Source organism: Haliotis cracherodii, unplaced genomic scaffold, assembly GCF_022045235.1.
Source record: "Haliotis cracherodii isolate W230 unplaced genomic scaffold, xgHalCrac1.p SCAF_15, whole genome shotgun sequence".
Taxonomy (NCBI): Eukaryota; Metazoa; Mollusca; class Gastropoda; order Lepetellida; family Haliotidae; genus Haliotis; species Haliotis cracherodii.
This window is the reverse complement of record NW_027266270.1, coordinates 26,340,006-26,355,327: the sequence shown is the minus strand read 5'-3', so window position 1 is coordinate 26,355,327 and position 15,322 is coordinate 26,340,006.

The window sequence follows — 15,322 nt, the reverse complement described above, 5'->3', positions numbered from 1 at the left end:
TACAATACATGCGGTAGGTGACATAAAAGAAAGTATACTTCCGGTAGGTTACAATACATGCGGTAGGTTACATAAAAGAAACTATACTTCTGGTAGGTTACCATACATGCGGTAGGTTACATAAAAGAAACTATACTTCCGGTAGGTTACCATACATGCGGTAGGTTACATTGGAGTAACTATACTTCTGTTACGTTACCATACATGCGGTAGGTTACATTGGAGTAACTATACTTCTGGTAGGTTACCATACATGCGGTAGGTTACATAGAAGTAACTATACTTCCGGCTGGTTACTATACATGCGGTAGGTTACATAGAAGTAACTATACTTCCGGCACGTTACCATACATGCGGTAGGTTACATAGAAGTAACTATACTTCCGGCACGTTACCATACATGCGGTAGGTTACATAGAAGTAACTATACTTCCGGCACGTTACCATCCATGCGGTAGGTTACATAGAAGTAACTATACTTCCGGTAGGTTACCATACATGCGGTAGTTTACATAAAAGTAAAACTATTTTTGGTACGTTACAAGACGACATAAAAGTAAAACATAGGTAGGTGGGTAGGCTACCACAATAAGTCATGTATGTTACCTATATGTATGCATCACACGCGCTATAATAATCCACCCAATGCAACAATGCATCTCACCCGCTAGGACAATCAACGCATCCGCTAGGACATCAACGCATCCAACATGCTACAACATTCCCTCCAATAAGCTACAACAACCTCCCAGTCAGTTACAACAATGAATCCCACATGCTACAACAATTCCTTCATTAATTTACAACAATGCATCCAACGCGGTATCACAATCCACCCTGTAAGCACCAACAATGAATCTCACATGCTACAACACTTACTCATGTAAGCACCAACAATGAATCTCACATGCTACGACACTTCCTCATGTAAGCTACAACAATGTATCCCACACGCTATCACAAGTCATTCATTAAGCTAAAACAATGCATCCTACATGCTACAACAATGCCCCCAGTAAGCTACAACAATCCACCGAGTAAGCTACAACAATGCATCTCACATGCTACAATTCCTTCTAGTCAGCTACAACAATGTATCCCACACGTCGCAACAATAAACCCAGTAAGCTAGAAGTGTGAACACATGCCATAACACTCCCCAGTAAACTACAACCATGCATCCCAAAGGTCGCAACAATACACCCAGTAAGCTAGAACAATGAACACATGCCATAACACTCCCCAGTAAACTACAACCATGCATCCCACACGTCGCAACAATACACCAAGTAAGCTAGAACAACGAACACATGCCATAACACTCCCCAGTAAACTACAACCATGCATCCCAAACGTCGCAACAATACACCCAGTAAGCTAGAACAATGAACACATGCCATAACACTCCCCAGTAAACTACAACAATGCATCCCACACGTCGCAACAATACACCCAGTAAGCTAGAACAACGAACACATGCCAAAACACTCCCCAGTAAACTACAACAATGCATCCCACACGTCGCAACAATACACCCAGTAAGCTAGAAGTGTGAACACATGCAATAACACCCCCAGTAAACTACAACAATGCATCCCACACGTCGCAACAATACACCCAGTAAGCTAGAAGTGTGAACACATGCCATAACACCCCCAGGAAACTACAACAATGCATCCCACACGTCGCAACAATACACCCAGTAAACTAGAACAATGAACACATGCCATAACTCTCCCCAGTAAACTACAACCATGCATCCCACACATCGCAACACTACACCCAATAAGCTAGAACAACGAACACATGCCATAACACTCCCCAGTTAACTACAACAATGCATCCCACACATCGCAACAATACGCCAAGTAAGCTAGAACAATGAACACATGCCATAACACTCCCCATTAAACTACGACAATGCATCCCACACGTCGCAACAATACACCCAGTAAGCTAGAAGTGTGAACACATGCCAAAACACTCCCCAGTAAACTACAACAATGCATCCCACACTTCGCAACAACACACCCAGTAAGCTAGAACAATGAACACATGCAATAACACTCCCCAGGAAACTACAACAATGCATCCCACACGTCGCAACAATACACCCAGTAAGCTAGAAGTGTGAACACATGCAATAACACCCCCAGTAAACTACAACAATGCATCCCACACCTCGCAACAATACACCCAGTAAGCTAGAAGTGTGAACACATGCCATAACACCCCCAGGAAACTACAACAATGCATCCCACACGTCGCAACAATACACCAGGTAAGCTAGAACAATGAACACATGCCAAAACACTCCCCAGGAAACTACAACAATGCATCCCACACCTCGCAACAATACAACCAGTAAGCTAGAACAATGAACACATGCCATAACACTCCCCAGTAAACTACAACAATGCATCCCACACGTCGCAACAATACACCAAGTAAGCTAGAACAACGAACACATGCAATAACACCCCCAGTAAACTACAACAATGCATCCCACACGTCGCAACAATACACCCAGTAAGCTAGAAGTGTGAACACATGCCATAACACCCCCAGTAAACTACAACAATGCATCCCACACGTCGCAACAATACACCCAGTAAACTAGAACAATGAACACATGCCATAACACTCCCCAGTAAACTACAACCATGCATCCCACACGTCGCAACAATACACCAGGTAAGCTAGAACAATGAACACATGCCATAACACTCCCCAGTAAACTACAACCATGCATCCCACACATCGCAACACTACACCCAATAAGCTAGAACAATGAACACATGCCATAACACTCCCCAGTTAACTACAACAATGCATCCCACACATCGCAACAATACACCCAGTAAGCTAGAACAATGAACACATGCAATAACACTCCCCAGGAAACTACGACAATGCATCCCACACGTCGCAACAATACACCCAGTAAGCTAGAAGTGTGAACACATGCCAAAACACTCCCCAGTAAACTACAACAATGCATCCCACACTTCGCAGCAACACGCCCAGTAAGCTAGAACAATGAACACATGCAATAACACTCCCCAGGAAACTACAACAATGCATCCCACACGTCGCAACAATACACCCAGTAAGCTAGAACAACGAACACATGCCAAAACACTCCCCAGGAAACTACAACAATGCATCCCACACGTCGCAACAATACACCCAGTAAGCTAGAACAATGAACACATGCCATAACACTCCCCAGTAAACTACAACAATGCATCCCACACGTCGCAACAATACACCCAGTAAGCTAGAACAATGAACACATGCCATAACACTCCCCAGTAAACTACAACAATGCATCCCACACGTCGCAACAATACACCCAGTAAGCTAGAACAATGAACACATGCAATAACACTCCCCAGTAAACTACAACAATGCATCCCACACGTCGCAACAATACACCAAGTAAGCTAGAACAATGAACACATGCAATAACACCCCCAGTAAACTACAACAATGCATCCCACACGTTGCAACAATACACCCAGTAAGCTAGAAGTGTGAACACATGCCATAACACTCCCCAGTAAACTACAACAACGCATCCCACAAATGGCAACAATACAACCAGTAAGCTAGAACAATGAACACATGCAATAACACTCCCCAGGAAACTACAACAATGCATCCCACACGTCGCAACAATACACCCAGTAAGCTAGAACAACGAACACATGCCATAACACCCTCAGTAAACTACAACAATGCATCCCACACGTCGCAACAATACACCAAGTAAGCTAGAACAACGAACACATGCCATAACACCCCCAGGAAACTACAACAATGCATCCCACACGTCGCAACAATACACCAGGTAAGCTAGAACAATGAACACATGCCATAACACTCCCCAGTAAACTACAACAATGCATCCCACACGTCGCAACAATACAACCAGTAAGCTAGAACAATGAACACATGCCATAACACTCCCCAGTAAACTACAACAATGCATCCCACACGTCGCAACAATACACCAGGTAAGCTAGAAGTGTGAACACATGCCATAACACCCCCAGTAAACTACAACAATGCATCCCACACGTCGCAACAATACACCCAGTAAGCTAGAACAATGAACACATGCCATAACACTCCCCAGTAAACTACAACCATGCATCCCACACGTCGCAACAATACATCCAGTAAGCTAGAACAATGAACACATGCCATAACACTCCCCAGTAAACTACAACAATGCATCCCACACGTCGCAACAATACACCAAGTAAGCTAGAACAATGAACACATGCAATAACACCCCCAGTAAACTACAACAATGCATCCCACACGTCGCAACAATACACCCAGTAAGCTAGAAGTGTGAACACATGCCATAACACTCCCCAGTAAACTACAACAATGCATCCCACACGTCGCAACAATACACCAGGTAAGCTAGAACAACGAACACATGCCATAACACCCCCCAGTAAACTACAACAATGCATCCCACACGTCGCAACAATACACCAGGTAAGCTAGAACAATGAACACATGCCATAACACTCCCCAGTAAACTACAACAATGTATCCCACACGTCGCAACAATACACCAGGTAAGCTAGAACAACGAACACATGCCAAAACACTCCCCAGGAAACTACAACAATGCATCCCACACGTCGCAACAATACACCCAGTAAGCTAGAACAATGAACACATGCAATAACACCCCCAGGAAACTACAACAATGCATCCCACACGTCGCAACAATACACCCAGTAAGCTAGAAGTGTGAACACATGCCATAACACTCCCCAGTAAACTACAACATTGCATCCCACACGTCGCAACAATACACCCAGTAAGCTAGAAGTGTGAACACATGCCATAACACTCCCCAGTAAACTACAAGAATGTATCCCACACGCTACAAGAATCACTCCAGTAGGCTACAATAAATCATACAGTGGCCAAGAACACTACATACAGTGAATGAATGTTTCATGGCGCCGCTGTCAGACATATTCAGGGTCTACCACGAGGTAGTAAATAATCGAAACAATACATCAACAATCAACACCGTCCTATCACAATGACACACAATCAACCAAGTCACCTTACCTGTGATCACCCGATCACATCTATTCGGCTCTTATGAGTGAGAGAAGGAGTAAGTAGGGTTTGTCTCCGATTTTAGCAGTATTTCATCTATATGGTAGAAGGGAAGCTCGTTGTAGGTCCCAGTCGTTAACCATCTTGGCGAAACACACGAGCACGGGTACTTAGAACATAATCAAGACGAATCTGAATTCGAACCCGGGACTATAGATGTCTGGCAGGTCTAAGGGACACAACTCTGTACAGCCAACTGGGTTTAACGCTGCCTTTAACAGTATTACAGTTATATCCCGTTGTGTCAGCTTAATGTGGGAGGAAAGCCCGAAGTGATGCAGGTCTCAGACGTTTACCACTTCGGTGAAACCCACGAGCACGGGCATGGTGCTGACAAACCTAGAAACATAATCGGGGCGAACCGGGATTCAAACCCACCATCAGAGGTTTCTGACGTGCCCAAGGGACGCAACTCTGCACAGCGAATCGCTGCGCCTTAGACGACTGGGCCACCCGTGCTCCCGCTTCACCTTAGAAGAGTCAACGATGGGGATCTAGATGTTCACTAACCCGGGTACCCACAAAGCTACAACATTATGTCTAATAGTCTGGAACAATACATGTTTCTCAAAGGCCTACCCGCCTGGACTACAGTATCTTCAATGGGCAAGTTCTACCAGGGATTCGATGGGGACTGATTCTTCAAAGGCCAGTCGTGTCGTGTTATCTAGGTGGTTTATAACTTGGCGTGTCATAATGTGCGAAAGACGAGCAACTGCATCGGGAACACAAAGGATAACGTTATTAGTTAAGGTGTCTTTAGTTTCTGTATTCGGTGCCATATTAGGTTAGGAGAAAAAATTTTGGCGAGGCGTGAATGTGGTTTCTTCAAAAATTGATGTCTTTGCACTTCACAATTGATGATATTAAAACACAAAACAGTGTCGATTAACGAGTTTCTGTACCAGAATTTCCTTGTGATTTTGGAAGGTGGGTGTAGGAAAATCAAAAATGGCCGTTTCTGACGGTATACGGTCTCATAGTAGGTCAGTAACAACCACTTTCACAGAACAAAAACTCGACCCACTTTGAAAGCAAAGAAATGAGGTAATATTAGATTCCAAGGCTGAATCTGTACAGCAATCTTCATAGCTATTTATGTTGTTGGCATGGGGCGTTCCCACCTATAAGTTACACACTCTCTTTCAAGGGAGAGATATTGTGTATCAATAGTGATAAAATAGTCCTAATTCATATGCATGTCTGTAATGAGGACAGCTATTTTGGGGGGTTAATCCGAAAGCTAGAATTTAGATAATGGTAATATTGGTTGAAGTCAAGCTGGAAATGGTCGTCGGCCAACAAAGAAACAATTGCTTTCCATGTTTCTTCTACCATCATGAACCTATCTTCTACCAACTACAATAGATCCTCTACCATCTACAATATATCTTACCCCTACAATAATATATGTTCTACCAACTACAATATATCTTCTACCATCTACAATATATCCTCCACCCACCCCCATCGAGCAACGACAATATATCATCGACTTACGACAACATATCATCGACCAACGACAATATATCCTCTTAATATGAAATGTCAAAAAGCCAGTCTTGACCATCCGAAACAGAGATCCCACTTGGCACAAAAGGCTAGAGGATAGTGACAAGTGACCGTTCAGTGACAACACCAGGTGTTGGCGAGAAAAGGGTAAGCATGTCCTGCTCTACCGGCAGCACCCGCCAACGCCGCCCAGCAGTTCGCCTGCCATTCGGCAATCCAGTGATGAACCAAACAATCCAATCACACACGACGCTTTAGACGACTGGGCCATCCGTGCCCCCTCACGTGATGGAGGAGTAAGCATATACTCCGCAACGCTGTGTTCCTCATAATAAAGAAGTTGACATCCATAAATTCTCTTCCCTATAGATTCCTGTCTGCATCCCCAGAAGCGAACAATACATACAGGATTCCTACATCCTAGGCCTCATAGTTGACTAGTTAGATCTTATTATAGACTTATAGACTGAAGACTTTGACTGGGCAAGGAAATTCTATACTTCCCTAAAATACAAAGTACTTGAGCTGAGGAGTATCGTGACTCACAATCATTAAAAAGGGTACTTACTTGGCCAAAAGAGTAACTTGAGTCCCAATAGTAAATTGGTACTTGAACTAAACTAGACAATCGCAGGAAAGTTGGTTATCCATGGATTACTAGAAAAATGGAGTATGAAATATAAAACCCTCGCCAATAAGTCAGCAACAGAGAGAAAACTGCCCCATAATCACTTACTGACGATATCCTACTTTCGACCTGATCGAACCAGTGGCAAGACGACCCACAAACGGTCCAGCGATACCTGGGGGTGAAGAGACAGGTTGTGGCTGATTTAAGTGTTTAAGAGGTCGCCTTTCTGCCTTAGCAATTTTGGCTGATCTGTCCCTCTTTGTGTGAGAAGGATATACATATCTATTTGAGTTTTAGTATTCTTAAATTTTCTGTTTTTGTATTGATAAGATTTCTATTTTCGTATATTGATATTTCATATTTTATCTTTGGCTGCTCTGTATATATACATTCGAGTAGCTGCCCATCTCTCAGAAATACAGTTAGTTTGACTTCCTATTGGGCACGCCTTGTCATAGTACTTTTTGTGACCGAGTCTGAGGCGTGAGATGGGTACTTCAAGTTGCCTTTCATTTCAGTATGTGTATGGCTTTTGGTGGATCTTACCGATCTTACTTGCCACCTACTGGGTTTGACATCTTTAGGGTACAGAAGCTTTGATTCTGCTTTTTTATCTCTTTTTGACTGAAGGGAATAGGCAGTATCTCGGCTTTGTCTACAGCTAGCTTCGCCAGTTTGTCTGCTTTTTCATGAATATCTATGTAAAACGGGATCCCACACAGCTTCACCTGTTGCCCTTGGTCTGATTGTTTTGTATATTCGTTAGGAATATTATTGACTGTATTTTGGAGGATTTCGCGAGGGTTGTTTTCATACGGGATACGCGGACGTCAGAGAGAACAACCTCTCTGGGTCAGCTGTGGGAATGCTATATTCTGGCGAGGAGACCAAAGTGTGTTTTCAAATATGGGGAAAACCCGAATAGCACACTAACTACTAAACCAATACTGAAAATATAAGTACCAAAATAAAGCGCGAAACATATGCAACGGTACCACTAAACATTTACAACCAGATATGTACAATTATTGAGGTGGCAAAAATGACCATAAATACAAATGAAATATCTGCGAGTACAAGTACTGGTGCTACAGTGAGAAATCAAAGTTACAAGTACATTTTCAATACCTGAATAAGTTTCCATACATATACGACAGCAATAGAATAATAATTACAGGTCACCAATTCACTAACAATGAACGTACAGACACCGAAGTATGGCGACCGCCGGACTTTGCCGAACGAGAGCCGACGTCGAGCAATTGCAAGAGAGAGGGAAGCGGTGCGTTCACATGACCTTGACTAGACTGGTTTACGACTCGGTGACAACCATCCATCCTGTAATCTACTGCCAGTTATTCGTAGAACAAACGGAAATGAAAATTCAGACCGTACATTTTGTCAGTTTGCAGTATTTAAGAGCATGAAACTCGAGGCCAGTCTTGAACTAATCATGTCCAGGATCTATGGAAATCGCATTAAGTCACTTCCTGCAAATATTTTTTATGCACGATTTGGAGTGGTAAACAAGTAATATATGTTGCCTGACATTTATACCATATTCATACACATCTTCCAGCACACCTTAGACATATCATCTAATTTTCTATGCCGTATTTAGCCGAAACATCCTCTTGCTGTTTTAGGTCGACTTGCGGAGTCGTATATTTGTCCGCATGTCAAATGAACTGCGTTAAGGGACTGGTCATTTATTCTAGGGTGGGGTGGGGTGGGGTTGGGGAGGTTAAGGGGCATTGTTAGAGGTGAGATGAACGGGGGTCATGAAAAAAATGTGAAAGGGGTTGGCGGGGGGACGCGTGCACTGTTTTCTATACACAGGACGGCTCTTCACCCTCAGCATGCCAGAAAAGGCATTTCAGAAAAATGAACGAGAATTGCTCGCGTTATACACTGTGTCGACCTCTAACTAAACTAATGCCCAAAAAGAAACGATACCACGTGTTTGGAAGGACATTACAAAAAAGCGAAACGATACAGACATTTCAAATTGGTATATGACTTGTGAGTAATGTTTTCACAGTATGTGTACAAAAAATCATTGTAATCAATCCTTTACAATCATGAGGACAGACATGTAAAGACGCGGGGGGTCCAAAATGAAAATTTCATTTGAACATAGTTGATGAGTCAAGTGAGCGTCAATACACGCTAGTACACGTCTACGGGCTGATGATGTCAGACGTCCAATGACGTTGGGGGTGGGGGGGGGGGTGGGGGGGGGGGTGGGTGTGGATGCGTTGCCATTCATGGAGGAGGCATTGTTCCAAGTCCTGGAGGTTAACTGGAGGTACAGGGCGATTCCTGACTTTGCGGCCGAGAATGTCCCACATGTGTTCGATTGGGTTCATGTCCGGTGAACATGCCGGCCATGGTAAAACGTGAATGTTGGCGTTTGCTAGGAAGTTCTGGGTCAGCCTTGCCGTGTGGGGCCTAGTATTATCGTGCTGGAAAATGATACCATTAGGCTGTTGGATGAATGGCACCACAACTCGTTGTAAGATGTCATCACGATAACGCTGCGCATTCAGGTTTCCTCGAATAACGACGAGTCTCGTTTTGACATCACCGCAGATTCCACACCAAACCATTAAACCTCCGCCTCCATATGGCCTGACTTGATGGATGCAGTTCGGTGCCAAACGTTCCCCTACTCTTCTGTACACACGCTGCCGGCCGTCGTTCCTGAAGATGCAAAATCTGCTTTCGTCAGAAAACATGACACGTGCCCAGTTCCACCGTTGCCACCGTCGAAGTCGCCTGGCCCATATCCGTCTGTTGAGTCGGTGTTGAGGTGTCAGGAACGCTCCGCGGTAGGGGCGACGTACTCGGATACCATGTGCCCGCAGTCTCCTGTACACGGTTTGTCGACTTATCACGTGTCCCAGTGCCGTCCGTGCCGTTAACGTCGCTGTTATGAAGCGGTTCCGAAGGTGAAGTACCCGGATGTGGCGGTCTTCAATAGGCGTGGTCACCCGTGGTCTCCCGGTTCTCGGCCTGTCTGCTGTCCGACCTGTTTGACGCAACCGCTGCATTAACCTGGTGACGGTTATGCGCGCGCATCCTAACCTTCTGGCGACGTCGCGGTGCGTAGCTCCCTGTTGGAGCATTCCTAAGGCTCTCTCTCTCTCAATCGCTGTCAAACGTGGCATTTCTTTTGTCTGCTTTTTGTTGCTGTGATCCCAATGTGTCAGGTCAGCAGTTTTATACAGAAGATATGCACGTGCATTTCGTGTTACGGGACGGAACGTCATTTGGGCAAATTGAACGCTTTTTTCTCAATTGATCAAATGTTCCCGGTTTTATCGACCGTATACGTTTGGTTTGGAACGTAGGATACGCAAAAGTACCTTTTCAGACGAAAATTAACTCTTCATAATAAAATATTTAGAAAAATGTGTGGTATAATTTCTTTTGGACATTAGCTTATATGATTACTCAGTGATCTAAAATATTACATTTCTTATCTCACGGTATAAAATTAACTGCAAATATTAAATCTGTTTGAAACACCGACAAAGCTAAGTGTTGTCCGAGATATTGTTATGCGTTTAAAACAGGAAATTTCGTGATTTTTGTATCGCACATTGGTAAAGTACTGTGCGAGAGATTTATTTTAAAAAAATGCATTAAGAAAAATGTCAAAAGGATTTGTAGGTTTATGTATAACTTCATACGTTCGGTACGAAAAATAGCTTGTCGTGCATATATTAAGAAAATCAATTTTATGACGTCAAAAGACGACAACGATCCAGACAAACGCACGAAGAAAAGGGGGCACTGCTCCAACAACTGCTTAGAACTGGTCCATTGTAACTCGGATCACTTTGTGAGAATTTACTGTGGACAAGGACAATATATTTACGTATTGTTTTGTTCGCGAGGAACAAGCCATTCCAACATAAATATCGATCTTGAAACCGTAAACGTTTTGGTATTATCACGAACCATAAGACTTGAATCAATCTTACTACATAAAAAGGAAGTAATAGCGAAATGGATGACCCTGTTTAACATTTTAAAGTAGTCCTAAGACTTCCGGATTCACCTTATAGTGTAAGTGTAATTTGACAAGTGTTGCATCAATATTAATGGAGTACTAGCCTCATCATCAAATGTAATGAATTACTGAAAATTCGACACCGCTTTGTTTGACGTCATGTGTTTTTAGTCTTTGGCGTCGTCGGAGAAAAACGACATTGTTGTATTGATTCATATATTTCTCGCCTAATTATCGTCCATCGTATGAACAATCTCGACTTTGTAAAACAGAATGTTTGGCTTTTTAAACACAACATAAAATGAAAAGGCTTTTTAGACAGGTTGGTCGCGCACCTGTTTGGTAGCAATTTTACATAAATCAAATACTGAAAAGAATGTTTCAAAAGAAACAAATCTATTTTTGATATTGGACATATATTTGTCCATTATTATAGGGCTGTTTGCCTTAATTTTACCTCAGATTTATGCAATAAAAGATGCGAGAAAAAGCCCCTCTTGTATGGAATGATCAGAACACTCGTATACGTTTCGAACAGCGGGTACATGTTTTTTTAATACAATTATTACCATTCTTGTAGAAAAAAAATCACTTAAATATTCTGTGGTCACAATATTTATGAAGGGTAAAGCAATTGATTATATTAGATAAAACGAGGGGAGTAATTCATAGATCGCTTGTGAATAAATATGCTCCTGTTTTATGGTCAGACATCAAAGTCCTATCAATCAAACTTACTAATCTATGTTTGCAAATTACTTCTGCAAATGTGAGTATTTATGTTTAATGGAAATATTATCCATTTTCTTAAAGTAACATATTCATTTTATGCTATGAGAGAAAATGAAATCGCTATTGATTGATCTGTTTCAATATTGAATATTAAATTACGAAGGAAATACGTACATTTTACATTTCATCTTCTAACACTTGTCTAAAGGTAATAAATATGGTACATACGACAGCACATTTGTGAAATCCTAATGTAAATAATGTTCAAACAAACAGGACCTTATTATATGTTAATAAATTGCCTAGATATATGTATGATATGGTATTGAATATTAATAAATATCCATAGTGTAATTAATTGCGTGAAAATATTCACAACACATACATTTTGACGGAAACTGTAAGCAGCAGGATAGTATGATCGTGTGAATGTTTATTCATCCGTTTACGTGTGAAAAGGGCGTCTTCCCTCTCAACACTATGGGATTTTCAGAGGAGGATTTTCGTTGATTCAGGGATCGCATATACATAAATGTTTCATGTACGTGTAAGTAACAATGACAATCTGACAATCTCGTAAAGTGTTTTTACGTTTTCCGTTGTAACCAAGAGAACTAGTCGGAGATGCAGATAAATACCGTTGTTGTGCGTGATGGAAATATTTGTTGAATTTTGTAAATCATTGCAATTATCTATTTTTTATTGCTTATTTTTTGCTACGATACTCCCATGCATTCTCTGAAATATGTGTGCCATTGTATGCAACGGATAGACGAACGGAACTCTCCAAACAGGAGAAAACGTAGTCCTGCACCATGACCGTGGAATATATTTATTTTATGAAAAGAAAATCTAGAAACGCATACAAAAGCAAGTCTAGCCAGCATCAGCATAGGGAATATTTTTATATTTTTAGAGTCAAGAAGGATATTGTGTCATATAAGATTTCAGAGACTAAATGTCAGTCTACAGAAAACGATGCACACTATAAAATGTGAATTTGGCTTTGTTGAATTAAGTACAGTTTTCCGAACACAGTGTTCGTTTTATTTTGCTTGATTTAACCTTGGTCAATGGTGGAAGAGATAATTTGTCATTTGATGCTGAAATGTTTGGTGAATTGCGGGATGTATGTATCTTTGAGTGCGAAATATATGTGCTTCAAGATGTGCCTCGGTATATGCGAAACGTGATTTTGTAAACACTATGACTTCAGCGTTCGTGTTTTGCAATCTTTGATACAATCAATAGAAGGACTTCCTTTATATTCACAGAATAAATATTAAAGTGGAATTAATACCGTGTGGATTTTTAAAAGATAAAAAGATATGCTTAAATGTTTGCAATTTCAGAAAAGAACCAAGTACATTTTTGTCTAAACATTTTATGTTTCAACTTTGTACATCAGTATTCCACACGATAAACTCAAATAAACTTTATTCCTTGATCTATGGGGCATTTGTCACTGAACGTGGTGAGATTTAGTTTTATCTCTATCTTAAAAGGGCGAGGACAATTTCTCAAAAATGAAAGCAAATGTCAACGGAAAAAACAAATTCGTGAGATGCTGGTCTTACACATAGATAATTTCTATGCACATGCTAGAACTATATGAACGGTTCTCTGAAGTTAACGTAAACGCAGACCAAACTTGAATTCTAAGGATAGGGTCCACAAAATGTTCAAGAATAAATATTTGTCCGCAATGGAAATTGGACTGGGAACAAGGGCCCTTTTCACTCTTGGGTGTACAATTTAGTTCAGACCTTGATGAAATAACCGGCAGTAACTATGGTGATTAAACTTAAATCACGTGACAAACTCTGATGAGTATTTGGCCTGGCATTTTAAAATCTATTATTTAACCGAAACTAAACCCCCTGTTTTCTTCTACACCAGATCATGTGATTGATATTTTTGAAAATAAATGCTTTAAGTTCGTTTGGAGAAATAAACCCAATAAGATAAAAACGAAACAAATAATTTGTTGCACAAAAACGGGGGAGTGAGAATCCCAAAAATCCAAGAAATAATTCCAGCTCCCAAGTTGTAAAAAATAAGACGATATTACAAGAAAAGATCATAACGGTGTGCGATGTTTGAGAAAAATATACCATTGTTAAAATCGTTTAATATAATGGAACTAAACTGCAATCATTTGAAACCAAATATTCTCCCAAATATAAGAAGCACATTTTAATATATCTTTTTTTTACATATCTTTACATATCTTTTTTTAGCTTGGTTTGATTTCACGGAATGTATCCTTCCAATACACAATGAGGACATTCTCGGTCAAATGATTTGGCATAACATCCACATCAGAATTGATAAGGAACGTAGATTTTATTAAAAATGGAACATGAAGGGGGTCCGGTTCATTAACGATTTAATAGATAAAAATGGCCATTTTCTGACCTTTCCGAAATTAAAAGAGATTTATGGTGTCGATACCAATTTTCTCGAATTCTTCGGAATAATAAGTTTAGCATCAACATATTTCCAACCTGTATTGAAACTTAAGATTGACAGAGGATAGAATTCTCCCCCTCTTCCATCCAATCTACTTCATCTAATAAAAGAAGATAAGGGGTCACGCTATTTTTACACAACAGCAGCAATGAAACATGTGGCATTTGTAAATTAGAATTAGAAACTATACCACATGTGTTTTTGGAATGTAGAAAAAAATCGCCCACTTTGGAATACTTGAAAAGTTGGCTTTTTGAGAAAACAGATTTGAAAATGGTTCTTATCAAGGAAATATACTTCTTGGTTTCCCGGAAATAAATAATGACCCTTTAAACGTAATAGTTATATTTGTTAAAAAAACTCATTCACGAAAATGAACAGCAAAGAATACCAACTGTAACAAATATTCAACTTAAACTGTCAGAATACTTTAATGTAACAAAATGTGCAGCTGCTATGACCAGCAATATTGATAAATATTACAAGTTTTGGTCAACATGTCATATGCTTTTCATGTAATTATGAAAATGATTTACATGCAATAAAAATGCAAAAGAAAAAAGATAGCATCTATATGGCATGTGAGCGTAGACGAGACAAGAAGTGGGCATCAATTGTGCTCCCTTCCTGATCTGTTTCTTTATGGATATGGATTGGAATTTCTGCTCGTATTGGCAAAATCAAAACATAGGAATTCGGCCAAGAATTTTAACTTAGACTTCATGTATATCGATGAGTGAGTGAGTGAGTGAGTTGGGTTTGAACAATATTGCAGTTATGTCATGGCGTGTCAGCTTGAT